This window comes from Pseudophryne corroboree, unplaced genomic scaffold (genome assembly GCF_028390025.1).
Source record: "Pseudophryne corroboree isolate aPseCor3 unplaced genomic scaffold, aPseCor3.hap2 scaffold_1714, whole genome shotgun sequence".
Lineage (NCBI taxonomy): Eukaryota > Metazoa > Chordata > Amphibia > Anura > Myobatrachidae > Pseudophryne > Pseudophryne corroboree.
The window spans coordinates 19,457-44,829 of NW_026968350.1; the positions used below are offsets into that span (position 1 = coordinate 19,457).

Here is a 25,373-nt window from a genome sequence, read left to right on the forward strand (position 1 = left end):
AGGGCTCAGGAGGGCCCCTGCTTGGGCACACCCCCGTCAAGTGAAGGAGGTTGACCGGAGCCATGACAAGTGAACTCTCGGCAGGGGACGGGAAAAGAAAACTGCAGGGAGGCTGCATCTCTTCACGTTGACATGGGAAGGCGGAAGGGTGACTGTTCCTGAAGCACCCCCAAACTATGCGCACAACTAGTGCAAATCCTTCCCAGGGCACACTGCAGCAGATGAATTTGCATACCGTCATGTCATAAAAGCAGTCGGGCACAGTTACAGTAGCTGCAACCCTCATCTCCATATGAAAAGCAACAGGCAGTGCACCGTCCTATGTCTCAATGGGTTCTTAAATTGGAAAATAAAATATAAAAGGCAGCTTGAGATTTAACCCCCTCGCTGCTGAGGGTTTTCTCATCCTCGCACCGAGACCATTTTCCGACGTTAGCGCTCGTCCGAACGTCGTCGTCACGGATTTCTTTTTATTTATTTTTTCTTTCTTTCTTATCCCCCCTGCGGCACTCACACAAATTATACCTTGGTTTTTGTTTGATTTTTTTTTTCTTTCAAAAGACTTTGTAGTCTCAAAAAAGCCATTAGTCTTTTTACTGATTTGAACACGTCAAAAGTTGTTTCACCCAAATGGCCCAAAAAGCGTACTTCTCAAGCAAGTGAACCAAAAGCAAATGTGATTTTTTTTCTTTTGTCCCCCGTCTTATAAGCACCATAGACAAATACTTTGTGTTTTGCCACCAATCCACCTGCCCAAAATCTGCACGCAAACCAAAAATGCTCTCTTTCTTCTAGTTTTCGCCGCCTCAATTTAAACGCTTACTATGTGTAGGAAGACTACGGCAGCCCAGCGAGGCCTACCATTTTACAAAGTAGACAAGCTACTGCATGAAATGAGGGAGCAAAGTTTTTTTTCTCTCTCCCCCTCATATCTGACACAATCTGGGGGCCTACTTTACAAAGCAAGTGAAACCGTGTGGGTCCTGCAGCGCCCTGTATTGGTTGTTTATGCGAAGCACAGTACAAGGCCGGAAAAAGCAAGGAAGCATGCAGCCAGCGCACAGGAGTAGAGATGAGAAGAGAGCGCTGAGTGAAAGATAGAAGCGCACCTTAACGGGCACAGGGGTCCAGTGGAGGAAGGGTTGAAATGAAGAAAAGGATGGAAACAGCAAAGGAAGAGACAGCACCAGCAGCACACAAAAAGATCTGACTTTTACCAGAGATGATCAGGGGAAAGCGCGAACGCAGTCCCCCACTACCACAAATTATGCAGTCGAGTTTCCCGCATTTGGGGAAATCGCAGGGGTCAGTACACCCGGAGTGCAATGGATGAGCCTCGCCCTGGGAGAACCACCTTCGTGATCATGGTATCTCCCCTGCCAGGTAAGTATGAGTTGGACTAGGGCTCAGGAGGGCCGCTGCTTGGGCACACCCCCGTCAAGTGAAGGAGGTTGACCGGAGCCATGACAAGTGAACTCTCGGCAGGGGACGGGAAAAGAAAACTGCAGGGAGGCTGCATCTCTTCACGTTGACATGGGAAGGCGGAAGGGTGACTGTTCCTGAAGCACCCCCAAACTATGCGCACAACTAGTGCAAATCCTTCCCAGGGCACACTGCAGCAGATGAATTTGCATACCGTCATGTCATAAAAGCAGTCGGGCACAGTTACAGTAGCTGCAACCCTCATCTCCATATGAAAAGCAACAGGCAGTGCACCGTCCTATGTCTCAATGGGTTCTTAAATTGGAAAATAAAATATAAAAGGCAGCTTGAGATTTAACCCCCTCGCTGCTGAGGGTTTTCTCATCCTCGCACCGAGACCATTTTCCGACGTTAGCGCTCGTCCGAACGTCGTCGTCACGGATTTCTTTTTATTTATTTTTTCTTTCTTTCTTATCCCCCCTGCGGCACTCACACAAATTATACCTTGGTTTTTGTTTGTTTGTTTTTTCTTTCAAAAGACTTTGTAGTCTCAAAAAAGCCATTAGTCTTTTTACTGATTTTAACACGTCAAAAGTTGTTTCACCCAAATGGCCCAAAAAGCGTATTTCTCAAGCAAGTGAACCAAAAGCAAATGTGATTTTTTTTCTTTTGTCCCCCGTCTTATAAGCACCATAGACAAATACTTTGTGTTTTGCCACCAATCCACCTGCCCAAAATCTGCACGCAAACCAAAAATGCTCTCTTTCTTCTAGTTTTCGCCGCCTCAATTTAAACGCTTACTATGTGTAGGAAGACTACGACAGCCCAGCGAGGCCTACCATTTTACAAAGTAGACAAGCTACTGCATGAAATGAGGGAGCAAAGTTTTTTTTCTCTCTCCCCCTCATATCTGACACAATCTGGGGGCCTACTTTACAAAGCAAGTGAAACCGTGTGGGTCCTGCAGCGCCCTGTATTGGTTGTATATGCGAAGCACAGTACAAGGCCGGAAAAAGCAAGGAAGCATGCAGCCAGCGCACAGGAGAAGAGATGAGAAGAGAGCGCTGAGTGAAAGATAGAAGCGCACCTTAACGGGCACAGGGGTCCAGTGGAGGGAGAGTTGAAATGAAGAAAAGGATGGAAACAGCAAAGGAAGAGACAGCACCAGCAGCACACAAAAAGATCTGACTTTTACCAGAGATGATCAGGGGAAAGCGCGAACGCAGTCCCCCACTACCACAAATTATGCAGTCGAGTTTCCCGCATTTGGGGAAATCGCAGGGGTCAGTACACCCGGAGTGCAATGGATGAGCCTCGCCCTGGGAGAACCACCTTCGTGATCATGGTATCTCCCCTGCCAGGTAAGTATGAGTTGGACTAGGGCTCAGGAGGGCCCCTGCTTGGGCACACCCCCGTCAAGTGAAGGAGGTTGACCGGAGCCATGACAAGTGAACTCTCGGCAGGGGACGGGAAAAGAAAACTGCAGGGAGGCTGCATCTCTTCACGTTGACATGGGAAGGCGGAAGGGTGACTGTTCCTGAAGCACCCCCAAACTATGCGCACAACTAGTGCAAATCCTTCCCAGGGCACACTGCAGCAGATGAATTTGCATACCGTCATGTCATAAAAGCAGTCGGGCACAGTTACAGTAGCTGCAACCCTCATCTCCATATGAAAAGCAACAGGCAGTGCACCGTCCTATGTCTCAATGGGTTCTTAAATTGGAAAATAAAATATAAAAGGCAGCTTGAGATTTAACCCCCTCGCTGCTGAGGGTTTTCTCATCCTCGCACCGAGACCATTTTCCGACGTTAGCGCTCGTCCGAACGTCGTCGTCACGGATTTCTTTTTATTTATTTTTTCTTTCTTTCTTATCCCCCCTGCGGCACTCACACAAATTATACCTTGGTTTTTGTTTGATTTTTTTTTTCTTTCAAAAGACTTTGTAGTCTCAAAAAAGCCATTAGTCTTTTTACTGATTTGAACACGTCAAAAGTTGTTTCACCCAAATGGCCCAAAAAGCGTACTTCTCAAGCAAGTGAACCAAAAGCAAATGTGATTTTTTTTCTTTTGTCCCCCGTCTTATAAGCACCATAGACAAATACTTTGTGTTTTGCCACCAATCCACCTGCCCAAAATCTGCACGCAAACCAAAAATGCTCTCTTTCTTCTAGTTTTCGCCGCCTCAATTTAAACGCTTACTATGTGTAGGAAGACTACGGCAGCCCAGCGAGGCCTACCATTTTACAAAGTAGACAAGCTACTGCATGAAATGAGGGAGCAAAGTTTTTTTTCTCTCTCCCCCTCATATCTGACACAATCTGGGGGCCTACTTTACAAAGCAAGTGAAACCGTGTGGGTCCTGCAGCGCCCTGTATTGGTTGTTTATGCGAAGCACAGTACAAGGCCGGAAAAAGCAAGGAAGCATGCAGCCAGCGCACAGGAGTAGAGATGAGAAGAGAGCGCTGAGTGAAAGATAGAAGCGCACCTTAACGGGCACAGGGGTCCAGTGGAGGAAGGGTTGAAATGAAGAAAAGGATGGAAACAGCAAAGGAAGAGACAGCACCAGCAGCACACAAAAAGATCTGACTTTTACCAGAGATGATCAGGGGAAAGCGCGAACGCAGTCCCCCACTACCACAAATTATGCAGTCGAGTTTCCCGCATTTGGGGAAATCGCAGGGGTCAGTACACCCGGAGTGCAATGGATGAGCCTCGCCCTGGGAGAACCACCTTCGTGATCATGGTATCTCCCCTGCCAGGTAAGTATGAGTTGGACTAGGGCTCAGGAGGGCCGCTGCTTGGGCACACCCCCGTCAAGTGAAGGAGGTTGACCGGAGCCATGACAAGTGAACTCTCGGCAGGGGACGGGAAAAGAAAACTGCAGGGAGGCTGCATCTCTTCACGTTGACATGGGAAGGCGGAAGGGTGACTGTTCCTGAAGCACCCCCAAACTATGCGCACAACTAGTGCAAATCCTTCCCAGGGCACACTGCAGCAGATGAATTTGCATACCGTCATGTCATAAAAGCAGTCGGGCACAGTTACAGTAGCTGCAACCCTCATCTCCATATGAAAAGCAACAGGCAGTGCACCGTCCTATGTCTCAATGGGTTCTTAAATTGGAAAATAAAATATAAAAGGCAGCTTGAGATTTAACCCCCTCGCTGCTGAGGGTTTTCTCATCCTCGCACCGAGACCATTTTCCGACGTTAGCGCTCGTCCGAACGTCGTCGTCACGGATTTCTTTTTATTTATTTTTTCTTTCTTTCTTATCCCCCCTGCGGCACTCACACAAATTATACCTTGGTTTTTGTTTGTTTGTTTTTTCTTTCAAAAGACTTTGTAGTCTCAAAAAAGCCATTAGTCTTTTTACTGATTTGAACACGTCAAAAGTTGTTTCACCCAAATGGCCCAAAAAGCGTATTTCTCAAGCAAGTGAACCAAAAGCAAATGTGATTTTTTTTCTTTTGTCCCCCGTCTTATAAGCACCATAGACAAATACTTTGTGTTTTGCCACCAATCCACCTGCCCAAAATCTGCACGCAAACCAAAAATGCTCTCTTTCTTCTAGTTTTCGCCGCCTCAATTTAAACGCTTACTATGTGTAGGAAGACTACGGCAGCCCAGCGAGGCCTACCATTTTACAAAGTAGACAAGCTACTGCATGAAATGAGGGAGCAAAGTTTTTTTTCTCTCTCCCCCTCATATCTGACACAATCTGGGGGCCTACTTTACAAAGCAAGTGAAACCGTGTGGGTCCTGCAGCGCCCTGTATTGGTTGTTTATGCGAAGCACAGTACAAGGCCGGAAAAAGCAAGGAAGCATGCAGCCAGCGCACAGGAGAAGAGATGAGAGCGCTGAGTGAAAGATAGAAGCGCACCTTAACGGGCACAGGGATCCAGTGGAGGGAGGGTTGAAATGAAGAAAAGGATGGAAACAGCAAAGGAAGAGACAGCACCAGCAGCACACAAAAAGATCTGACTTTTACCAGAGATGATCAGGGGAAAGCGCGAACGCAGTCCCCACTACCACAAATTATGCAGTAGAGTTTCCCGCATTTGGGGAAATCGCAGGGGTCAGCACACCCGGAGTGCAATGGATGAGCCTCGCCCTGGGAGAACCACCTTCGTGATCATGGTATCTCCCCTGCCAGGTAAGTATGAGTTGGACTAGGGCTCAGGAGGGCCCCTGCTTGGGCACACCCCCGTCAAGTGAAGGAGGTTGACCGGAGCCATGACAAGTGAACTCTCGGCAGGGGACGGGAAAAGAAAACTGCAGGGAGGCTGCATCTCTTCACGTTGACATGGGAAGGCGGAAGGGTGACTGTTCCTGAAGCACCCCCAAACTATGCGCACAACTAGTGCAAATCCTTCCCAGGGCACACTGCAGCAGATGAATTTGCATACCGTCATGTCATAAAAGCAGTCGGGCACAGTTACAGTAGCTGCAACCCTCATCTCCATATGAAAAGCAACAGGCAGTGCACCGTCCTATGTCTCAATGGGTTCTTAAATTGGAAAATAAAATATAAAAGGCAGCTTGAGATTTAACCCCCTCGCTGCTGAGGGTTTTCTCATCCTCGCACCGAGACCATTTTCCGACGTTAGCGCTCGTCCGAACGTCGTCGTCACGGATTTCTTTTTATTTCTTTTTTCTTTCTTTCTTATCCCCCCTGCGGCACTCACACAAATTATACCTTGGTTTTTGTTTGTTTGTTTTTTCTTTCAAAAGACTTTGTAGTCTCAAAAAAGCCATTAGTCTTTTTACTGATTTGAACACGTCAAAAGTTGTTTCACCCAAATGGCCCAAAAAGCGTATTTCTCAAGCAAGTGAACCAAAAGCAAATGTGATTTTTTTTCTTTTGTCCCCCGTCTTATAAGCACCATAGACAAATACTTTGTGTTTTGCCACCAATCCACCTGCCCAAAATCTGCACGCAAACCAAAAATGCTCTCTTTCTTCTAGTTTTCGCCGCCTCAATTTAAACGCTTACTATGTGTAGGAAGACTACGGCAGCCCAGCGAGGCCTACCATTTTACAAAGTAGACAAGCTACTGCATGAAATGAGGGAGCAAAGTTTTTTTTCTCTCTCCCCCTCATATCTGACACAATCTGGGGGCCTACTTTACAAAGCAAGTGAAACCGTGTGGGTCCTGCAGCGCCCTGTATTGGTTGTTTATGCGAAGCACAGTACAAGGCCGGAAAAAGCAAGGAAGCATGCAGCCAGCGCACAGGAGAAGAGATGAGAAGAGAGCGCTGAGTGAAAGATAGAAGCGCACCTTAACGGGCACAGGGGTCCAGTGGAGGGAGGGTTGAAATGAAGAAAAGGATGGAAACAGCAAAGGAAGAGACAGCACCAGCAGCACACAAAAAGATCTGACTTTTACCAGAGATGATCAGGGGAAAGCGCGAACGCAGTCCCCCACTACCACAAATTATGCAGTCGAGTTTCCCGCATTTGGGGAAATCGCAGGGGTCAGTACACCCGGAGTGCAATGGATGAGCCTCGCCCTGGGAGAACCACCTTCGTGATCATGGTATCTCCCCTGCCAGGTAAGTATGAGTTGGACTAGGGCTCAGGAGGGCCCCTGCTTGGGCACACCCCCGTCAAGTGAAGGAGGTTGACCGGAGCCATGACAAGTGAACTCTCGGCAGGGGACGGGAAAAGAAAACTGCAGGGAGGCTGCATCTCTTCACGTTGACATGGGAAGGCGGAAGGGTGACTGTTCCTGAAGCACCCCCAAACTATGCGCACAACTAGTGCAAATCCTTCCCAGGGCACACTGCAGCAGATGAATTTGCATACCGTCATGTCATAAAAGCAGTCGGGCACAGTTACAGTAGCTGCAACCCTCATCTCCATATGAAAAGCAACAGGCAGTGCACCGTCCTATGTCTCAATGGGTTCTTAAATTGGAAAATAAAATATAAAAGGCAGCTTGAGATTTAACCCCCTCGCTGCTGAGGGTTTTCTCATCCTCGCACCGAGACCATTTTCCGACGTTAGCGCTCGTCCGAACGTCGTCGTCACGGATTTCTTTTTATTTATTTTTTCTTTCTTTCTTATCCCCCCTGCGGCACTCACACAAATTATACCTTGGTTTTTGTTTGTTTGTTTTTTCTTTCAAAAGACTTTGTAGTCTCAAAAAAGCCATTTGTCTTTTTACTGATTTGAACACGTCAAAAGTTGTTTCACCCAAATGGCCCAAAAAGCGTATTTCTCAAGCAAGTGAACCAAAAGCAAATGTGATTTTTTTTTTCTTTTGTCCCCGTCTTATAAGCACCATAGACAAATACTTTGTGTTTTGCCACCAATCCACCTGCCCAAAATCTGCACGCAAACCAAAAATGCTCTCTTTCTTCTAGTTTTCGCCGCCTCAATTTAAACGCTTACTATGTGTAGGAAGACTACGGCAGCCCAGCGAGGCCTACCATTTTACAAAGTAGACAAGCTACTGCATGAAATGAGGGAGCAAAGTTTTTTTTCTCTCTCCCCCTCATATCTGACACAATCTGGGGGCCTACTTTACAAAGCAAGTGAAACCGTGTGGGTCCTGCAGCGCCCTGTATTGGTTGTTTATGCGAAGCACAGTACAAGGCCGGAAAAAGCAAGGAAGCATGCAGCCAGCGCACAGGAGTAGAGATGAGAAGAGAGCGCTGAGTGAAAGATAGAAGCGCACCTTAACGGGCACAGGGGTCCAGTGGAGGAAGGGTTGAAATGAAGAAAAGGATGGAAACAGCAAAGGAAGAGACAGCACCAGCAGCACACAAAAAGATCTGACTTTTACCAGAGATGATCAGGGGAAAGCGCGAACGCAGTCCCCCACTACCACAAATTATGCAGTCGAGTTTCCCGCATTTGGGGAAATCGCAGGGGTCAGTACACCCGGAGTGCAATGGATGAGCCTCGCCCTGGGAGAACCACCTTCGTGATCATGGTATCTCCCCTGCCAGGTAAGTATGAGTTGGACTAGGGCTCAGGAGGGCCGCTGCTTGGGCACACCCCCGTCAAGTGAAGGAGGTTGACCGGAGCCATGACAAGTGAACTCTCGGCAGGGGACGGGAAAAGAAAACTGCAGGGAGGCTGCATCTCTTCACGTTGACATGGGAAGGCGGAAGGGTGACTGTTCCTGAAGCACCCCCAAACTATGCGCACAACTAGTGCAAATCCTTCCCAGGGCACACTGCAGCAGATGAATTTGCATACCGTCATGTCATAAAAGCAGTCGGGCACAGTTACAGTAGCTGCAACCCTCATCTCCATATGAAAAGCAACAGGCAGTGCACCGTCCTATGTCTCAATGGGTTCTTAAATTGGAAAATAAAATATAAAAGGCAGCTTGAGATTTAACCCCCTCGCTGCTGAGGGTTTTCTCATCCTCGCACCGAGACCATTTTCCGACGTTAGCGCTCGTCCGAACGTCGTCGTCACGGATTTCTTTTTATTTATTTTTTCTTTCTTTCTTATCCCCCCTGCGGCACTCACACAAATTATACCTTGGTTTTTGTTTGTTTGTTTTTTCTTTCAAAAGACTTTGTAGTCTCAAAAAAGCCATTAGTCTTTTTACTGATTTGAACACGTCAAAAGTTGTTTCACCCAAATGGCCCAAAAAGCGTATTTCTCAAGCAAGTGAACCAAAAGCAAATGTGATTTTTTTTCTTTTGTCCCCCGTCTTATAAGCACCATAGACAAATACTTTGTGTTTTGCCACCAATCCACCTGCCCAAAATCTGCACGCAAACCAAAAATGCTCTCTTTCTTCTAGTTTTCGCCGCCTCAATTTAAACGCTTACTATGTGTAGGAAGACTACGGCAGCCCAGCGAGGCCTACCATTTTACAAAGTAGACAAGCTACTGCATGAAATGAGGGAGCAAAGTTTTTTTTCTCTCTCCCCCTCATATCTGACACAATCTGGGGGCCTACTTTACAAAGCAAGTGAAACCGTGTGGGTCCTGCAGCGCCCTGTATTGGTTGTTTATGCGAAGCACAGTACAAGGCCGGAAAAAGCAAGGAAGCATGCAGCCAGCGCACAGGAGAAGAGATGAGAGCGCTGAGTGAAAGATAGAAGCGCACCTTAACGGGCACAGGGATCCAGTGGAGGGAGGGTTGAAATGAAGAAAAGGATGGAAACAGCAAAGGAAGAGACAGCACCAGCAGCACACAAAAAGATCTGACTTTTACCAGAGATGATCAGGGGAAAGCGCGAACGCAGTCCCCACTACCACAAATTATGCAGTAGAGTTTCCCGCATTTGGGGAAATCGCAGGGGTCAGCACACCCGGAGTGCAATGGATGAGCCTCGCCCTGGGAGAACCACCTTCGTGATCATGGTATCTCCCCTGCCAGGTAAGTATGAGTTGGACTAGGGCTCAGGAGGGCCCCTGCTTGGGCACACCCCCGTCAAGTGAAGGAGGTTGACCGGAGCCATGACAAGTGAACTCTCGGCAGGGGACGGGAAAAGAAAACTGCAGGGAGGCTGCATCTCTTCACGTTGACATGGGAAGGCGGAAGGGTGACTGTTCCTGAAGCACCCCCAAACTATGCGCACAACTAGTGCAAATCCTTCCCAGGGCACACTGCAGCAGATGAATTTGCATACCGTCATGTCATAAAAGCAGTCGGGCACAGTTACAGTAGCTGCAACCCTCATCTCCATATGAAAAGCAACAGGCAGTGCACCGTCCTATGTCTCAATGGGTTCTTAAATTGGAAAATAAAATATAAAAGGCAGCTTGAGATTTAACCCCCTCGCTGCTGAGGGTTTTCTCATCCTCGCACCGAGACCATTTTCCGACGTTAGCGCTCGTCCGAACGTCGTCGTCACGGATTTCTTTTTATTTCTTTTTTCTTTCTTTCTTATCCCCCCTGCGGCACTCACACAAATTATACCTTGGTTTTTGTTTGTTTGTTTTTTCTTTCAAAAGACTTTGTAGTCTCAAAAAAGCCATTAGTCTTTTTACTGATTTGAACACGTCAAAAGTTGTTTCACCCAAATGGCCCAAAAAGCGTATTTCTCAAGCAAGTGAACCAAAAGCAAATGTGATTTTTTTTCTTTTGTCCCCCGTCTTATAAGCACCATAGACAAATACTTTGTGTTTTGCCACCAATCCACCTGCCCAAAATCTGCACGCAAACCAAAAATGCTCTCTTTCTTCTAGTTTTCGCCGCCTCAATTTAAACGCTTACTATGTGTAGGAAGACTACGGCAGCCCAGCGAGGCCTACCATTTTACAAAGTAGACAAGCTACTGCATGAAATGAGGGAGCAAAGTTTTTTTTCTCTCTCCCCCTCATATCTGACACAATCTGGGGGCCTACTTTACAAAGCAAGTGAAACCGTGTGGGTCCTGCAGCGCCCTGTATTGGTTGTTTATGCGAAGCACAGTACAAGGCCGGAAAAAGCAAGGAAGCATGCAGCCAGCGCACAGGAGAAGAGATGAGAAGAGAGCGCTGAGTGAAAGATAGAAGCGCACCTTAACGGGCACAGGGGTCCAGTGGAGGGAGGGTTGAAATGAAGAAAAGGATGGAAACAGCAAAGGAAGAGACAGCACCAGCAGCACACAAAAAGATCTGACTTTTACCAGAGATGATCAGGGGAAAGCGCGAACGCAGTCCCCCACTACCACAAATTATGCAGTCGAGTTTCCCGCATTTGGGGAAATCGCAGGGGTCAGCACACCCGGAGTGCAATGGATGAGCCTCGCCCTGGGAGAACCACCTTCATGATCATGGTATCTTCCCTGCCAGGTAAGTATGAGTTGGACTAGGGCTCAGGAGGGCCCCTGCTTGGGCACACCCCCGTCAAGTGAAGGAGGTTGACCGGAGCCATGACAAGTGAACTCTCGGCAGGGGACGGGAAAAGAAAACTGCAGGGAGGCTGCATCTCTTCACGTTGACATGGGAAGGCGGAAGGGTGACTGTTCCTGAAGCACCCCCAAACTATGCGCACAACTAGTGCAAATCCTTCCCAGGGCACACTGCAGCAGATGAATTTGCATACCGTCATGTCATAAAAGCAGTCGGGCACAGTTACAGTAGCTGCAACCCTCATCTCCATATGAAAAGCAACAGGCAGTGCACCGTCCTATGTCTCAATGGGTTCTTAAATTGGAAAATAAAATATAAAAGGCAGCTTGAGATTTAACCCCCTCGCTGCTGAGGGTTTTCTCATCCTCGCACCGAGACCATTTTCCGACGTTAGCGCTCGTCCGAACGTCGTCGTCACGGATTTCTTTTTATTTCTTTTTTCTTTCTTTCTTATCCCCCCTGCGGCACTCACACAAATTATACCTTGGTTTTTGTTTGTTTGTTTTTTCTATCAAAAGACTTTGTAGTCTCAAAAAAGCCATTAGTCTTTTTACTGATTTGAACACGTCAAAAGTTGTTTCACCCAAATGGCCCAAAAAGCGTATTTCTCAAGCAAGTGAACCAAAAGCAAATGTGATTTTTTTTCTTTTGTCCCCCGTCTTATAAGCACCATAGACAAATACTTTGTGTTTTGCCACCAATCCACCTGCCCAAAATCTGCACGCAAACCAAAAATGCTCTCTTTCTTCTAGTTTTCGCCGCCTCAATTTAAACGCTTACTATGTGTAGGAAGACTACGGCAGCCCAGCGAGGCCTACCATTTTACAAAGTAGACAAGCTACTGCATGAAATGAGGGAGCAAAGTTTTTTTTCTCTCTCCCCCTCATATCTGACACAATCTGGGGGCCTACTTTACAAAGCAAGTGAAACCGTGTGGGTCCTGCAGCGCCCTGTATTGGTTGTATATGCGAAGCACAGTACAAGGCCGGAAAAAGCAAGGAAGCATGCAGCCAGCGCACAGGAGAAGAGATGAGAAGAGAGCGCTGAGTGAAAGATAGAAGCGCACCTTAACGGGCACAGGGGTCCAGTGGAGGGAGAGTTGAAATGAAGAAAAGGATGGAAACAGCAAAGGAAGAGACAGCACCAGCAGCACACAAAAAGATCTGACTTTTACCAGAGATGATCAGGGGAAAGCGCGAACGCGGTCCCCCACTACCACAAATTATGCAGTCGAGTTTCCCGCATTTGAGGAAATCGCAGGGGTCAGTACACCCGGAGTGCAATGGATGAGCCTCACCCTGGGAGAACCACCTTCGTGATCATGGTATCTCCCCTGCCAGGTAAGTATGAGTTGGACTAGGGCTCAGGAGGGCCCCTGCTTGGGCACACCCCCGTCAAGTGAAGGAGGTTGACCGGAGCCATGACAAGTGAACTCTCGGCAGGGGACGGGAAAAGAAAACTGCAGGGAGGCTGCATCTCTTCACGTTGACATGGGAAGGCGGAAGGGTGACTGTTCCTGAAGCACCCCCAAACTATGCGCACAACTAGTGCAAATCCTTCCCAGGGCACACTGCAGCAGATGAATTTGCATACCGTCATGTCATAAAAGCAGTCGGGCACAGTTACAGTAGCTGCAACCCTCATCTCCATATGAAAAGCAACAGGCAGTGCACCGTCCTATGTCTCAATGGGTTCTTAAATTGGAAAATAAAATATAAAAGGCAGCTTGAGATTTAACCCCCTCGCTGCTGAGGGTTTTCTCATCCTCGCACCGAGACCATTTTCCAACGTTAGCGCTCGTCCGAACGTCGTCGTCACGGATTTCTTTTTATTTATTTTTTCTTTCTTTCTTATCCCCCCTGCGGCACTCACACAAATTATACCTTGGTTTTTGTTTGTTTGTTTTTTCTTTCAAAAGACTTTGTAGTCTCAAAAAAGCCATTTGTCTTTTTACTGATTTGAACACGTCAAAAGTTGTTTCACCCAAATGGCCCAAAAAGCGTATTTCTCAAGCAAGTGAACCAAAAGCAAATGTGATTTTTTTTTTCTTTTGTCCCCGTCTTATAAGCACCATAGACAAATACTTTGTGTTTTGCCACCAATCCACCTGCCCAAAATCTGCACGCAAACCAAAAATGCTCTCTTTCTTCTAGTTTTCGCCGCCTCAATTTAAACGCTTACTATGTGTAGGAAGACTACGGCAGCCCAGCGAGGCCTACCATTTTACAAAGTAGACAAGTTACTGCATGAAATGAGGGAGCAAAGTTTTTTTTCTCTCTCCCCCTCATATCTGACACAATCTGGGGGCCTACTTTACAAAGCAAGTGAAACCGTGTGGGTCCTGCAGCGCCCTGTATTGGTTGTATATGCGAAGCACAGTACAAGGCCGGAAAAAGCAAGGAAGCATGCAGCCAGCGCACAGGAGAAGAGATGAGAAGAGAGCGCTGAGTGAAAGATAGAAGCGCACCTTAACGGGCACAGGGGTCCAGTGGAGGGAGAGTTGAAATGAAGAAAAGGATGGAAACAGCAAAGGAAGAGACAGCACCAGCAGCACACAAAAAGATCTGACTTTTACCAGAGATGATCAGGGGAAAGCGCGAACGCAGTCCCCCACTACCACAAATTATGCAGTCGAGTTTCCCGCATTTGGGGAAATCGCAGGGATCAGTACACCCGGAGTGCAATGGATGAGCCTCGCCCTGGGAGAACCACCTTCGTGATCATGGTATCTCCCCTGCCAGGTAAGTATGAGTTGGACTAGGGCTCAGGAGGGCCCCTGCTTGGGCACACCCCCGTCAAGTGAAGGAGGTTGACCGGAGCCATGACAAGTGAACTCTCGGCAGGGGACGGGAAAAGAAAACTGCAGGGAGGCTGCATCTCTTCACGTTGACATGGGAAGACGGAAGGGTGACTGTTCCTGAAGCACCCCCAAACTATGCGCACAACTAGTGCAAATCCTTCCCAGGGCACACTGCAGCAGATGAATTTGCATACCGTCATGTCATAAAAGCAGTCGGGCACAGTTACAGTAGCTGCAACCCTCATCTCCATATGAAAAGCAACAGGCAGTGCACCGTCCTATGTCTCAATGGGTTCTTAAATTGGAAAATAAAATATAAAAGGCAGCTTGAGATTTAACCCCCTCGCTGCTGAGGGTTTTCTCATCCTCGCACCGAGACCATTTTCCGACGTTAGCGCTCGTCCGAACGTCGTCGTCACGGATTTCTTTTTATTTATTTTTTCTTTCTTTCTTATCCCCCCTGCGGCACTCACACAAATTATACCTTGGTTTTTGTTTGATTTTTTTTTTCTTTCAAAAGACTTTGTAGTCTCAAAAAAGCCATTAGTCTTTTTACTGATTTGAACACGTCAAAAGTTGTTTCACCCAAATGGCCCAAAAAGCGTATTTCTCAAGCAAGTGAACCAAAAGCAAATGTGATTTTTTTTCTTTTGTCCCCCGTCTTATAAGCACCATAGACAAATACTTTGTGTTTTGCCACCAATCCACCTGCCCAAAATCTGCACGCAAACCAAAAATGCTCTCTTTCTTCTAGTTTTCGCCGCCTCAATTTAAACGCTTACTATGTGTAGGAAGACTACGGCAGCCCAGCGAGGCCTACCATTTTACAAAGTAGACAAGCTACTGCATGAAATGAGGGAGCAAAGTTTTTTTTCTCTCTCCCCCTCATATCTGACACAATCTGGGGGCCTACTTTACAAAGCAAGTGAAACCGTGTGGGTCCTGCAGCGCCCTGTATTGGTTGTTTATGCGAAGCACAGTACAAGGCCGGAAAAAGCAAGGAAGCATGCAGCCAGCGCACAGGAGAAGAGATGAGAAGAGAGCGCTGAGTGAAAGATAGAAGCGCACCTTAACGGGCACAGGGGTCCAGTGGAGGGAGGGTTGAAATGAAGAAAAGGATGGAAACAGCAAAGGAAGAGACAGCACCAGCAGCACACAAATAGATCTGACTTTTACCAGAGATGATCAGGGGAAAGCGCGAACGCAGTCCCCCACTACCACAAATTATGCAGTCGAGTTTCCCGCATTTGGGGAAATCGCAGGGGTCAGCACACCCGGAGTGCAATGGATGAGCCTCGCCCTGGGAGAACCACCTTCCTGATCATGGTATCTCCCCTGCCAGGTAAGTATGAGTTGGATTAGGGCTCAGGAGGGCCCCTGCTTGGGCACACCCCCGTCAAGTGAAGGAGGTTGACCGGAGCCATGACAAGTGAACTCTCGGCAGGGGACGGGAAAAGAAAACTGCAGGGAGGCTGCATCTCTTCACGTTGACATGGGAAGGCGGAAGGGTGACTGTTCCTGAAGCACCCCCAAACTATGCGCACAACTAGTGCAAATCCTTCCCAGGGCACACTGCAGCAGATGAATTTGCATACCGTCATGTCATAAAAGCAGTCGGGCACAGTTACAGTAGCTGCAACCCTCATCTCCATATGAAAAGCAACAGGCAGTGCACCGTCCTATGTCTCAATGGGTTCTTAAATTGGAAAATAAAATATAAAAGGCAGCTTGAGATTTAACCCCCTCGCTGCTGAGGGTTTTCTCATCCTCGCACCGAGACCATTTTCCGACGTTAGCGCTCGTCCGAACGTCGTCGTCACGGATTTCTTTTTATTTATTTTTTCTTTCTTTCTTATCCCCCCTGCGGCACTCACACAAATTATACCTTGGTTTTTGTTTGTTTGTTTTTTCTTTCAAAAGACTTTGTAGTCTCAAAAAAGCCATTAGTCTTTTTACTGATTTGAACACGTCAAAAGTTGTTTCACCCAAATGGCCCAAAAAGCGTATTTCTCAAGCAAGTGAACCAAAAGCAAATGTGATTTTTTTTCTTTTGTCCCCCGTCTTATAAGCACCATAGACAAATACTTTGTGTTTTGCCACCAATCCACCTGCCCAAAATCTGCACGCAAACCAAAAATGCTCTCTTTCTTCTAGTTTTCGCCGCCTCAATTTAAACGCTTACTATGTGTAGGAAGACTACGGCAGCCCAGCGAGGCCTACCATTTTACAAAGTAGACAAGCTACTGCATGAAATGAGGGAGCAAAGTTTTTTTTCTCTCTCCCCCTCATATCTGACACAATCTGGGGGCCTACTTTACAAAGCAAGTGAAACCGTGTGGGTCCTGCAGCGCCCTGTATTGGTTGTATATGCGAAGCACAGTACAAGGCCGGAAAAAGCAAGGAAGCATGCAGCCAGCGCACAGGAGAAGAGATGAGAAGAGAGCGCTGAGTGAAAGATAGAAGCGCACCTTAACGGGCACAGGGGTCCAGTGGAGGGAGAGTTGAAATGAAGAAAAGGATGGAAACAGCAAAGGAAGAGACAGCACCAGCAGCACACAAAAAGATCTGACTTTTACCAGAGATGATCAGGGGAAAGCGCGAACGCAGTCCCCCACTACCACAAATTATGCAGTTGAGTTTCCCGCATTTGGGGAAATCGCAGGGGTCAGCACACCCGGAGTGCAATGGATGAGCCTCGCCCTGGGAGAACCACCTTCGTGATCATGGTATCTCCCCTGCCAGGTAAGTATGAGTTGGACTAGGGCTCAGGAGGGCCCCTGCTTGGGCACACCCCCGTCAAGTGAAGGAGGTTGACCGGAGCCATGACAAGTGAACTCTCGGCAGGGGACGGGAAAAGAAAACTGCAGGGAGGCTGCATCTCTTCACGTTGACATGGGAAGGCGGAAGGGTGACTGTTCCTGAAGCACCCCCAAACTATGCGCACAACTAGTGCAAATCCTTCCCAGGGCACACTGCAGCAGATGAATTTGCATACCGTCATGTCATAAAAGCAGTCGGGCACAGTTACAGTAGCTGCAACCCTCATCTCCATATGAAAAGCAACAGGCAGTGCACCGTCCTATGTCTCAATGGGTTCTTAAATTGGAAAATAAAATATAAAAGGCAGCTTGAGATTTAACCCCCTCGCTGCTGAGGGTTTTCTCATCCTCGCACCGAGACCATTTTCCGACGTTAGCGCTCGTCCGAACGTCGTCGTCACGGATTTCTTTTTATTTATTTTTTCTTTCTTTCTTATCCCCCCTGCGGCACTCACACAAATTATACCTTGGTTTTTGTTTGTTTGTTTTTTCTTTCAAAAGACTTTGTAGTCTCAAAAAAGCCATTAGTCTTTTTACTGATTTGAACACGTCAAAAGTTGTTTCACCCAAATGGCCCAAAAAGCGTATTTCTCAAGCAAGTGAACCAAAAGCAAATGTGATTTTTTTTCTTTTGTCCCCCGTCTTATAAGCACCATAGACAAATACTTTGTGTTTTGCCACCAATCCACCTGCCCAAAATCTGCACGCAAACCAAAAATGCTCTCTTTCTTCTAGTTTTCGCCGCCTCAATTTAAACGCTTACTATGTGTAGGAAGACTACGGCAGCCCAGCGAGGCCTACCATTTTACAAAGTAGACAAGCTACTGCATGAAATGAGGGAGCAAAGTTTTTTTTCTCTCTCCCCCTCATATCTGACACAATCTGGGGGCCTACTTTACAAAGCAAGTGAAACCGTGTGGGTCCTGCAGCGCCCTGTATTGGTTGTATATGCGAAGCACAGTACAAGGCCGGAAAAAGCAAGGAAGCATGCAGCCAGCGCACAGGAGAAGAGATGAGAAGAGAGCGCTGAGTGAAAGATAGAAGCGCACCTTAACGGGCACAGGGGTCCAGTGGAGGGAGAGTTGAAATGAAGAAAAGGATGGAAACAGCAAAGGAAGAGACAGCACCAGCAGCACACAAAAAGATCTGACTTTTACCAGAGATGATCAGGGGAAAGCGCGAACGCAGTCCCCCACTACCACAAATTATGCAGTCGAGTTTCCCGCATTTGGGGAAATCGCAGGGGTCAGTACACCCGGAGTGCAATGGATGAGCCTCGCCCTGGGAGAACCACCTTCGTGATCATGGTATCTCCCCTGCCAGGTAAGTATGAGTTGGACTAGGGCTCAGGAGGGCCCCTGCTTGGGCACACCCCCGTCAAGTGAAGGAGGTTGACCGGAGCCATGACAAGTGAACTCTCGGCAGGGGACGGGAAAAGAAAACTGCAGGGAGGCTGCATCTCTTCACGTTGACATGGGAAGGCGGAAGGGTGACTGTTCCTGAAGCACCCCCAAACTATGCGCACAACTAGTGCAAATCCTTCCCAGGGCACACTGCAGCAGATGAATTTGCATACCGTCATGTCATAAAAGCAGTCGGGCACAGTTACAGTAGCTGCAACCCTCATCTCCATATGAAAAGCAACAGGCAGTGCACCGTCCTATGTCTCAATGGGTTCTTAAATTGGAAAATAAAATATAAAAGGCAGCTTGAGATTTAACCCCCTCGCTGCTGAGGGTTTTCTCATCCTCGCACCGAGACCATTTTCCGACGTTAGCGCTCGTCCGAACGTCGTCGTCACGGATTTCTTTTTATTTATTTTTTCTTTCTTTCTTATCCCCCCTGCGGCACTCACACAAATTATACCTTGGTTTTTGTTTGTTTGTTTTTTCTTTCAAAAGACTTTGTAGTCTCAAAAAAGCCATTTGTCTTTTTACTGATTTGAACACGTCAAAAGTTGTTTCACCCAAATGGCCCAAAAAGCGTATTTCTCAAGCAAGTGAACCAAAAGCAAATGTGATTTTTTTTTTCTTTTGTCCCCGTCTTATAAGCACCATAGACAAATACTTTGTGTTTTGCCACCAATCCACCTGCCCAAAATCTGCACGCAAACCAAAAATGCTCTCTTTCTTCTAGTTTTCGCCGCCTCAATTTAAACGCTTACTATGTGTAGGAAGACTACGGCAGCCCAGCGAGGCCTACCATTTTACAAAGTAGACAAGCTACTGCATGAAATGAGGGAGCAAAGTTTTTTTTCTCTCTCCCCCTCATATCTGACACAATCTGGGGGCCTACTTTACAAAGCAAGTGAAACCGTGTGGGTCCTGCAGCGCCCTGTATTGGTTGTATATGCGAAGCACAGTACAAGGCCGGAAAAAGCAAGGAAGCATGCAGCCAGCGCACAGGAGAAGAGATGAGAAGAGAGCGCTGAGTGAAAGATAGAAGCGCACCTTAACGGGCACAGGGGTCCAGTGGAGGGAGAGTTGAAATGAAGAAAAGGATGGAAACAGCAAAGGAAGAGACAGCACCAGCAGCACACAAAAAGATCTGACTTTTACCAGAGATGATCAGGGGAAAGCGCGAACGCAGTCCCCCACTACCACAAATTATGCAGTTGAGTTTCCCGCATTTGGGGAAATCGCAGGGGTCAGCACACCCGGAGTGCAATGGATGAGCCTCGCCCTGGGAGAACCACCTTCGTGATCATGGTATCTCCCCTGCCAGGTAAGTATGAGTTGGACTAGGGCTCAGGAGGGCCCCTGCTTGGGCACACCCCCGTCAAGTGAAGGAGGTTGACCGGAGCCATGACAAGTGAACTCTCGGCAGGGGACGGGAAAAGAAAACTGCAGGGAGGCTGCATCTCTTCACGTTGACATGGGAAGGCGGAAGGGTGACTGTTCCTGAAGCACCCCCAAACTATGCGCACAACTAGTGCAAATCCTTCCCAGGGCACACTGCAGCAGATGAATTTGCATACCGTCATGTCATAAAAGCAGTCGGGCACAGTTACAGTAGCTGCAACCCTCATCTCCATATGAAAAGCAACAGGCAGTGCACCGTCCTATGTCTCAATGGGTTCTTAAATTGGAAAATAAAATATAAAAGGCAGCTTGAGATTTAACCCCCTCGCTGCTGAGGGTTTTCTCATCCTCGCACCGAGACCATTTTCCGACGTTAGCGCTCGTCCGAACGTCGTCGTCACGGATTTCTTTTTATTTATTTTTTCTTTCTTTCTTATCCCCCCTGCGGCACTCACACAAATTATACCTTGGTTTTTGTTTTTGTTTTTTTTCTTTCAAAAGACTTTGTAGTCTCAAAAAAGCCATTAGTCTTTTTACTGATTTGAACACGTCAAAAGTTGTTTCACCCAAATGGCCCAAAAAGCGTATTTCTCAAGCAAGTGAACCAAAAGCAAATGTGATTTTTTTTCTTTTGTCCCCCGTCTTATAAGCACCATAGACAAATACTTTGTGTTTTGCCACCAATCCACCTGCCCAAAATCTGCACGCAAACCAAAAATGCTCTCTTTCTTCTAGTTTTCGCCGCCTCAATTTAAACGCTTACTATGTGTAGGAAGACTACGGCAGCCCAGCGAGGCCTACCATTTTACAAAGTAGACAAGCTACTGCATGAAATGAGGGAGCAAAGTTTTTTTCTCTCTCCCCCTCATATCTGACACAATCTGGGGGCCTACTTTACAAAGCAAGTGAAACCGTGTGGGTCCTGCAGCGCCCTGTATTGGTTGTATATGCGAAGCACAGTACAAGGCCGGAAAAAGCAAGGAAGCATGCAGCCAGCGCACAGGAGAAGAGATGAGAAGAGAGCGCTGAGTGAAAGATAGAAGCGCACCTTAACGGGCACAGGGGTCCAGTGGAGGGAGGGTTGAAATGAAGAAAAGGATGGAAACAGCAAAGGAAGAGACAGCACCAGCAGCACACAAAAAGATCTGACTTTTACCAGAGATGATGAGGGGAAAGCGCGAACGCAGTCCCCCACTACCACAAATTATGCAGTCGAGTTTCCCGCATTTGGGGAAATCGCAGGGGTCAGCACACCCGGAGTGCAATGGATGAGCCTCGCCCTGGGAGAACCACCTTCGTGATCATGGTATCTCCCCTGCCAGGTAAGTATGAGTTGGACTAGGGCTCAGGAGGGCCCCTGCTTGGGCACACCCCCGTCAAGTGAAGGAGGTTGACCGGAGCCATGACAAGTGAACTCTCGGCAGGGGACGGGAAAAGAAAACTGCAGGGAGGCTGCATCTCTTCACGTTGACATGGGAAGGCGGAAGGGTGACTGTTCCTGAAGCACCCCCAAACTATGCGCACAACTAGTGCAAATCCTTCCCAGGGCACACTGCAGCAGATGAATTTGCATACCGTCATGTCATAAAAGCAGTCGGGCACAGTTACAGTAGCTGCAACCCTCATCTCCATATGAAAAGCAACAGGCAGTGCACCGTCCTATGTCTCAATGGGTTCTTAAATTGGAAAATAAAATATAAAAGGCAGCTTGAGATTTAACCCCCTCGCTGCTGAGGGTTTTCTCATCCTCGCACCGAGACCATTTTCCGACGTTAGCGCTCGTCCGAACGTTGTCGTCACGGATTTCTTTTTATTTATTTTTTCTTTCTTTCTTATCCCCCCTGCGGCACTCACACAAATTATACCTTGGTTTTTGTTTGTTTGTTTTTTCTTTCAAAAGACTTTGTAGTCTCAAAAAAGCCATTAGTCTTTTTACTGATTTGAACACGTCAAAAGTTGTTTCACCCAAATGGCCCAAAAAGCGTATTTCTCAAGCAAGTGAACCAAAAGCAAATGTGATTTTTTTTCTTTTGTCCCCCGTCTTATAAGCACCATAGACAAATACTTTGTGTTTTGCCACCAATCCACCTGCCCAAAATCTGCACGCAAACCAAAAATGCTCTCTTTCTTCTAGTTTTCGCCGCCTCAATTTAAACGCTTACTATGTGTAGGAAGACTACGGCAGCCCAGCGAGGCCTACCATTTTACAAAGTAGACAAGCTACTGCATGAAATGAGGGAGCAAAGTTTTTTTTCTCTCTCCCCCTCATATCTGACACAATCTGGGGGCCTACTTTACAAAGCAAGTGAAACCGTGTGGGTCCTGCAGCGCCCTGTATTGGTTGTTTATGCGAAGCACAGTACAAGGCCGGAAAAAGCAAGGAAGCATGCAGCCAGCGCACAGGAGAAGAGATGAGAAGAGAGCGCTGAGTGAAAGATAGAAGCGCACCTTAACGGGCACAGGGGTCCAGTGGAGGGAGGGTTGACATGAAGAAAAGAATGGAAACAGCAAAGGAAGAGACAGCACCAGCAGCACACAAAAAGATCTGACTTTTACCAGAGATGATGAGGGGAAAGCGCGAACGCAGTCCCCCACTACCACAAATTATGCAGTCGAGTTTCCCGCATTTGGGGAAATCGCAGGGGTCAGCACACCCGAGTGCAATGGATGAGCCTCGCCCTGGGAGAACCACCTTCGTGATCATGGTATCTCCCCTGCCAGGTAAGTATGAGTTGGACTAGGGCTCAGGAGGGCCCCTGCTTGGGCACACCCCCGTCAAGTGAAGGAGGTTGACCGGAGCCATGACAAGTGAACTCTCGGCAGGGGACGGGAAAAGAAAACTGCAGGGAGGCTGCATCTCTTCACGTTGACATGGGAAGGCGGAAGGGTGACTGTTCCTGAAGCACCCCCAAACTATGCGCACAACTAGTGCAAATCCTTCCCAGGGCACACTGCAGCAGATGAATTTGCATACCGTCATGTCATAAAAGCAGTCGGGCACAGTTACAGTAGTTGCAACCCTCATCTCCATATGAAAAGCAACAGGCAGTGCACCGTCCTATGTCTCAATGGGTTCTTAAATTGGAAAATAAAATATAAAAGGCAGCTTGAGATTTAACCCCCTCGCTGCTGAGGGTTTTCTCATCCTCGCACCGAGACCATTTTCCGACGTTAGCGCTCGTCCGAACGTCGTCGTCACGGATTTCTTTTTATTTCTTTTTTCTTTCTTTCTTATCCCCCCTGCGGCACTCACACAAATTATACCTTGGTTTTTGTTTGTTTGTTTTTTCTTTCAAAAGACTTTGTAGTCTCAAAAAAGCCATTAGTCTTTTTACTGATTTGAACACGTCAAAAGTTGTTTCACCCAAATGGCCCAAAAAGCGTATTTCTCAAGCAAGTGAACCAAAAGCAAATGTGATTTTTTTTCTTTTGTCCCCCGTCTTATAAGCACCATAGACAAATACTTTGTGTTTTGCCACCAATCCACCTGCCCAAAATCTGCACGCAAACCAAAAATGCTCTCTTTCTTCTAGTTTTCGCCGCCTCAATTTAAACGCTTACTATGTGTAGGAAGACTACGGCAGCCCAGCGAGGCCTACCATTTTACAAAGTAGACAAGCTACTGCATGAAATGAGGGAGCAAAGTTTTTTTTCTCTCTCCCCCTCATATCTGACACAATCTGGGGGCCTACTTTACAAAGCAAGTGAAACCGTGTGGGTCCTGCAGCGCCCTGTATTGGTTGTTTATGCGAAGCACAGTACAAGGCCGGAAAAAGCAAGGAAGCATGCAGCCAGCGCACAGGAGAAGAGATGAGAAGAGAGCGCTGAGTGAAAGATAGAAGCGCACCTTAACGGGCACAGGGGTCCAGTGGAGGGAGAGTTGAAATGAAGAAAAGGATGGAAACAGCAAAGGAAGAGACAGCACCAGCAGCACACAAAAAGATCTGACTTTTACCAGAGATGATCAGGGGAAAGCGCGAACGCAGTCCCCCACTACCACAAATTATGCAGTCGAGTTTCCCGCATTTGGGGAAATCGCAGGGGTCAGCACACCCGGAGTGCAATGGATGAGCCTCACCCTGGGAGAACCACCTTCGTGATCATGGTATCTCCCCTGCCAGGTAAGTATGAGTTGGACTAGGGCTCAGGAGGGCCCCTGCTTGGGCACACCCCCGTCAAGTGAAGGAGGTTGACCGGAGCCATGACAAGTGAACTCTCGGCAGGGGACGGGAAAAGAAAACTGCAGGGAGGCTGCATCTCTTCACGTTGACATGGGAAGGCGGAAGGGTGACTGTTCCTGAAGCACCCCCAAACTATGCGCACAACTAGTGCAAATCCTTCCCAGGGCACACTGCAGCAGATGAATTTGCATACCGTCATGTCATAAAAGCAGTCGGGCACAGTTACAGTAGCTGCAACCCTCATCTCCATATGAAAAGCAACAGGCAGTGCACCGTCCTATGTCTCAATGGGTTCTTAAATTGGAAAATAAAATATAAAAGGCAGCTTGAGATTTAACCCCCTCGCTGCTGAGGGTTTTCTCATCCTCGCACCGAGACCATTTTCCGACGTTAGCGCTCGTCCGAACGTCGTCGTCACGGATTTCTTTTTATTTATTTTTTCTTTCTTTCTTATCCCCCCTGCGGCACTCACACAAATTATACCTTGGTTTTTGTTTGTTTGTTTTTTCTTTCAAAAGACTTTGTAGTCTCAAAAAAGCCATTAGTCTTTTTACTGATTTGAACACGTCAAAAGTTGTTTCACCCAAATGGCCCAAAAAGCGTATTTCTCAAGCAAGTGAACCAAAAGCAAATGTGATTTTTTTTCTTTTGTCCCCCGTCTTATAAGCACCATAGACAAATACTTTGTGTTTTGCCACCAATCCACCTGCCCAAAATCTGCACGCAAACCAAAAATGCTCTCTTTCTTCTAGTTTTCGCCGCCTCAATTTAAACGCTTACTATGTGTAGGAAGACTACGGCAGCCCAGCGAGGCCTACCATTTTACAAAGTAGCCAAGCTACTGCATGAAATGAGGGAGCAAAGTTTTTTTTCTCTCTCCCCCTCATATCTGACACAATCTGGGGGCCTACTTTACAAAGCAAGTGAAACCGTGTGGGTCCTGCAGCGCCCTGTATTGGTTGTATATGCGAAGCACAGTACAAGGCCGGAAAAAGCAAGGAAGCATGCAGCCAGCGCACAGGAGAAGAGATGAGAAGAGAGCGCTGAGTGAAAGATAGAAGCGCACCTTAACGGGCACAGGGGTCCAGTGGAGGGAGAGTTGAAATGAAGAAAAGGATGGAAACAGCAAAGGAAGAGACAGCACCAGCAGCACACAAAAAGATCTGACTTTTACCAGAGATGATCAGGGGAAAGCGCAAACGCAGTCCCCCACTACCACAAATTATGCAGTCGAGTTTCCCGCATTTGGGGAAATCGCAGGGGTCAGCACACCCGGAGTGCAATGAATGAGCCTCGCCCTGGGAGAACCACCTTCGTGATCATGGTATCTCCCCTGCCAGGTAAGTATGAGTTGGACTAGGGCTCAGGAGGGCCCCTGCTTGGGCACACCCCCGTCAAGTGAAGGAGGTTGACCGGAGCCATGACAAGTGAACTCTCGGCAGGGGACGGGAAAAGAAAACTGCAGGGAGGCTGCATCTCTTCACGTTGACATGGGAAGGCGGAAGGGTGACTGTTCCTGAAGCACCCCCAAACTATGCG

General features: G+C 47.6%; 18 non-coding genes across 18 annotated transcripts; all 18 read right to left on the reverse strand.

Annotated features, from left to right (window-relative positions):
• Positions 1 to 1,227: 1,227 nt before the first annotated feature.
• LOC135002146 (U1 spliceosomal RNA) lies at positions 1,228 to 1,391 on the reverse strand. The gene has a single exon (XR_010203429.1). It is a non-coding gene; the product is annotated as a U1 spliceosomal RNA (small nuclear RNA).
• Positions 1,392 to 2,627: 1,236 nt separating this feature from the next.
• On the reverse strand, positions 2,628 to 2,791 carry LOC135002147 (U1 spliceosomal RNA). The gene has a single exon (XR_010203430.1). It is a non-coding gene; the product is annotated as a U1 spliceosomal RNA (small nuclear RNA).
• Positions 2,792 to 4,028: 1,237 nt separating this feature from the next.
• On the reverse strand, positions 4,029 to 4,192 carry LOC135002148 (U1 spliceosomal RNA). The gene has a single exon (XR_010203431.1). It is a non-coding gene; the product is annotated as a U1 spliceosomal RNA (small nuclear RNA).
• Positions 4,193 to 5,424: 1,232 nt separating this feature from the next.
• Positions 5,425 to 5,586, reverse strand: LOC135002106 (U1 spliceosomal RNA). The gene has a single exon (XR_010203392.1). It is a non-coding gene; the product is annotated as a U1 spliceosomal RNA (small nuclear RNA).
• Positions 5,587 to 6,822: 1,236 nt separating this feature from the next.
• Positions 6,823 to 6,986, reverse strand: LOC135002149 (U1 spliceosomal RNA). The gene has a single exon (XR_010203432.1). It is a non-coding gene; the product is annotated as a U1 spliceosomal RNA (small nuclear RNA).
• Positions 6,987 to 8,223: 1,237 nt separating this feature from the next.
• Positions 8,224 to 8,387, reverse strand: LOC135002150 (U1 spliceosomal RNA). The gene has a single exon (XR_010203433.1). It is a non-coding gene; the product is annotated as a U1 spliceosomal RNA (small nuclear RNA).
• Positions 8,388 to 9,619: 1,232 nt separating this feature from the next.
• LOC135002108 (U1 spliceosomal RNA) lies at positions 9,620 to 9,781 on the reverse strand. The gene has a single exon (XR_010203393.1). It is a non-coding gene; the product is annotated as a U1 spliceosomal RNA (small nuclear RNA).
• Positions 9,782 to 11,017: 1,236 nt separating this feature from the next.
• Positions 11,018 to 11,181, reverse strand: LOC135002088 (U1 spliceosomal RNA). The gene has a single exon (XR_010203374.1). It is a non-coding gene; the product is annotated as a U1 spliceosomal RNA (small nuclear RNA).
• Positions 11,182 to 12,417: 1,236 nt separating this feature from the next.
• LOC135002102 (U1 spliceosomal RNA) lies at positions 12,418 to 12,581 on the reverse strand. Its single transcript, XR_010203388.1, has one exon. It is a non-coding gene; the product is annotated as a U1 spliceosomal RNA (small nuclear RNA).
• A 1,237-nt stretch (positions 12,582 to 13,818) lies between these two features.
• LOC135002092 (U1 spliceosomal RNA) lies at positions 13,819 to 13,982 on the reverse strand. The gene has a single exon (XR_010203378.1). It is a non-coding gene; the product is annotated as a U1 spliceosomal RNA (small nuclear RNA).
• Positions 13,983 to 15,219: 1,237 nt separating this feature from the next.
• On the reverse strand, positions 15,220 to 15,383 carry LOC135002129 (U1 spliceosomal RNA). The gene has a single exon (XR_010203412.1). It is a non-coding gene; the product is annotated as a U1 spliceosomal RNA (small nuclear RNA).
• A 1,236-nt stretch (positions 15,384 to 16,619) lies between these two features.
• Positions 16,620 to 16,783, reverse strand: LOC135002157 (U1 spliceosomal RNA). The gene has a single exon (XR_010203440.1). It is a non-coding gene; the product is annotated as a U1 spliceosomal RNA (small nuclear RNA).
• Positions 16,784 to 18,019: 1,236 nt separating this feature from the next.
• On the reverse strand, positions 18,020 to 18,183 carry LOC135002151 (U1 spliceosomal RNA). The gene has a single exon (XR_010203434.1). It is a non-coding gene; the product is annotated as a U1 spliceosomal RNA (small nuclear RNA).
• A 1,237-nt stretch (positions 18,184 to 19,420) lies between these two features.
• LOC135002085 (U1 spliceosomal RNA) lies at positions 19,421 to 19,584 on the reverse strand. The gene has a single exon (XR_010203371.1). It is a non-coding gene; the product is annotated as a U1 spliceosomal RNA (small nuclear RNA).
• Positions 19,585 to 20,819: 1,235 nt separating this feature from the next.
• On the reverse strand, positions 20,820 to 20,983 carry LOC135002141 (U1 spliceosomal RNA). Its single transcript, XR_010203424.1, has one exon. It is a non-coding gene; the product is annotated as a U1 spliceosomal RNA (small nuclear RNA).
• A 1,236-nt stretch (positions 20,984 to 22,219) lies between these two features.
• LOC135002089 (U1 spliceosomal RNA) lies at positions 22,220 to 22,382 on the reverse strand. Its single transcript, XR_010203375.1, has one exon. It is a non-coding gene; the product is annotated as a U1 spliceosomal RNA (small nuclear RNA).
• Positions 22,383 to 23,618: 1,236 nt separating this feature from the next.
• On the reverse strand, positions 23,619 to 23,782 carry LOC135002130 (U1 spliceosomal RNA). Its single transcript, XR_010203413.1, has one exon. It is a non-coding gene; the product is annotated as a U1 spliceosomal RNA (small nuclear RNA).
• Positions 23,783 to 25,018: 1,236 nt separating this feature from the next.
• On the reverse strand, positions 25,019 to 25,182 carry LOC135002138 (U1 spliceosomal RNA). The gene has a single exon (XR_010203421.1). It is a non-coding gene; the product is annotated as a U1 spliceosomal RNA (small nuclear RNA).
• Between the last annotated feature and the right edge of the window lie 191 nt (positions 25,183 to 25,373).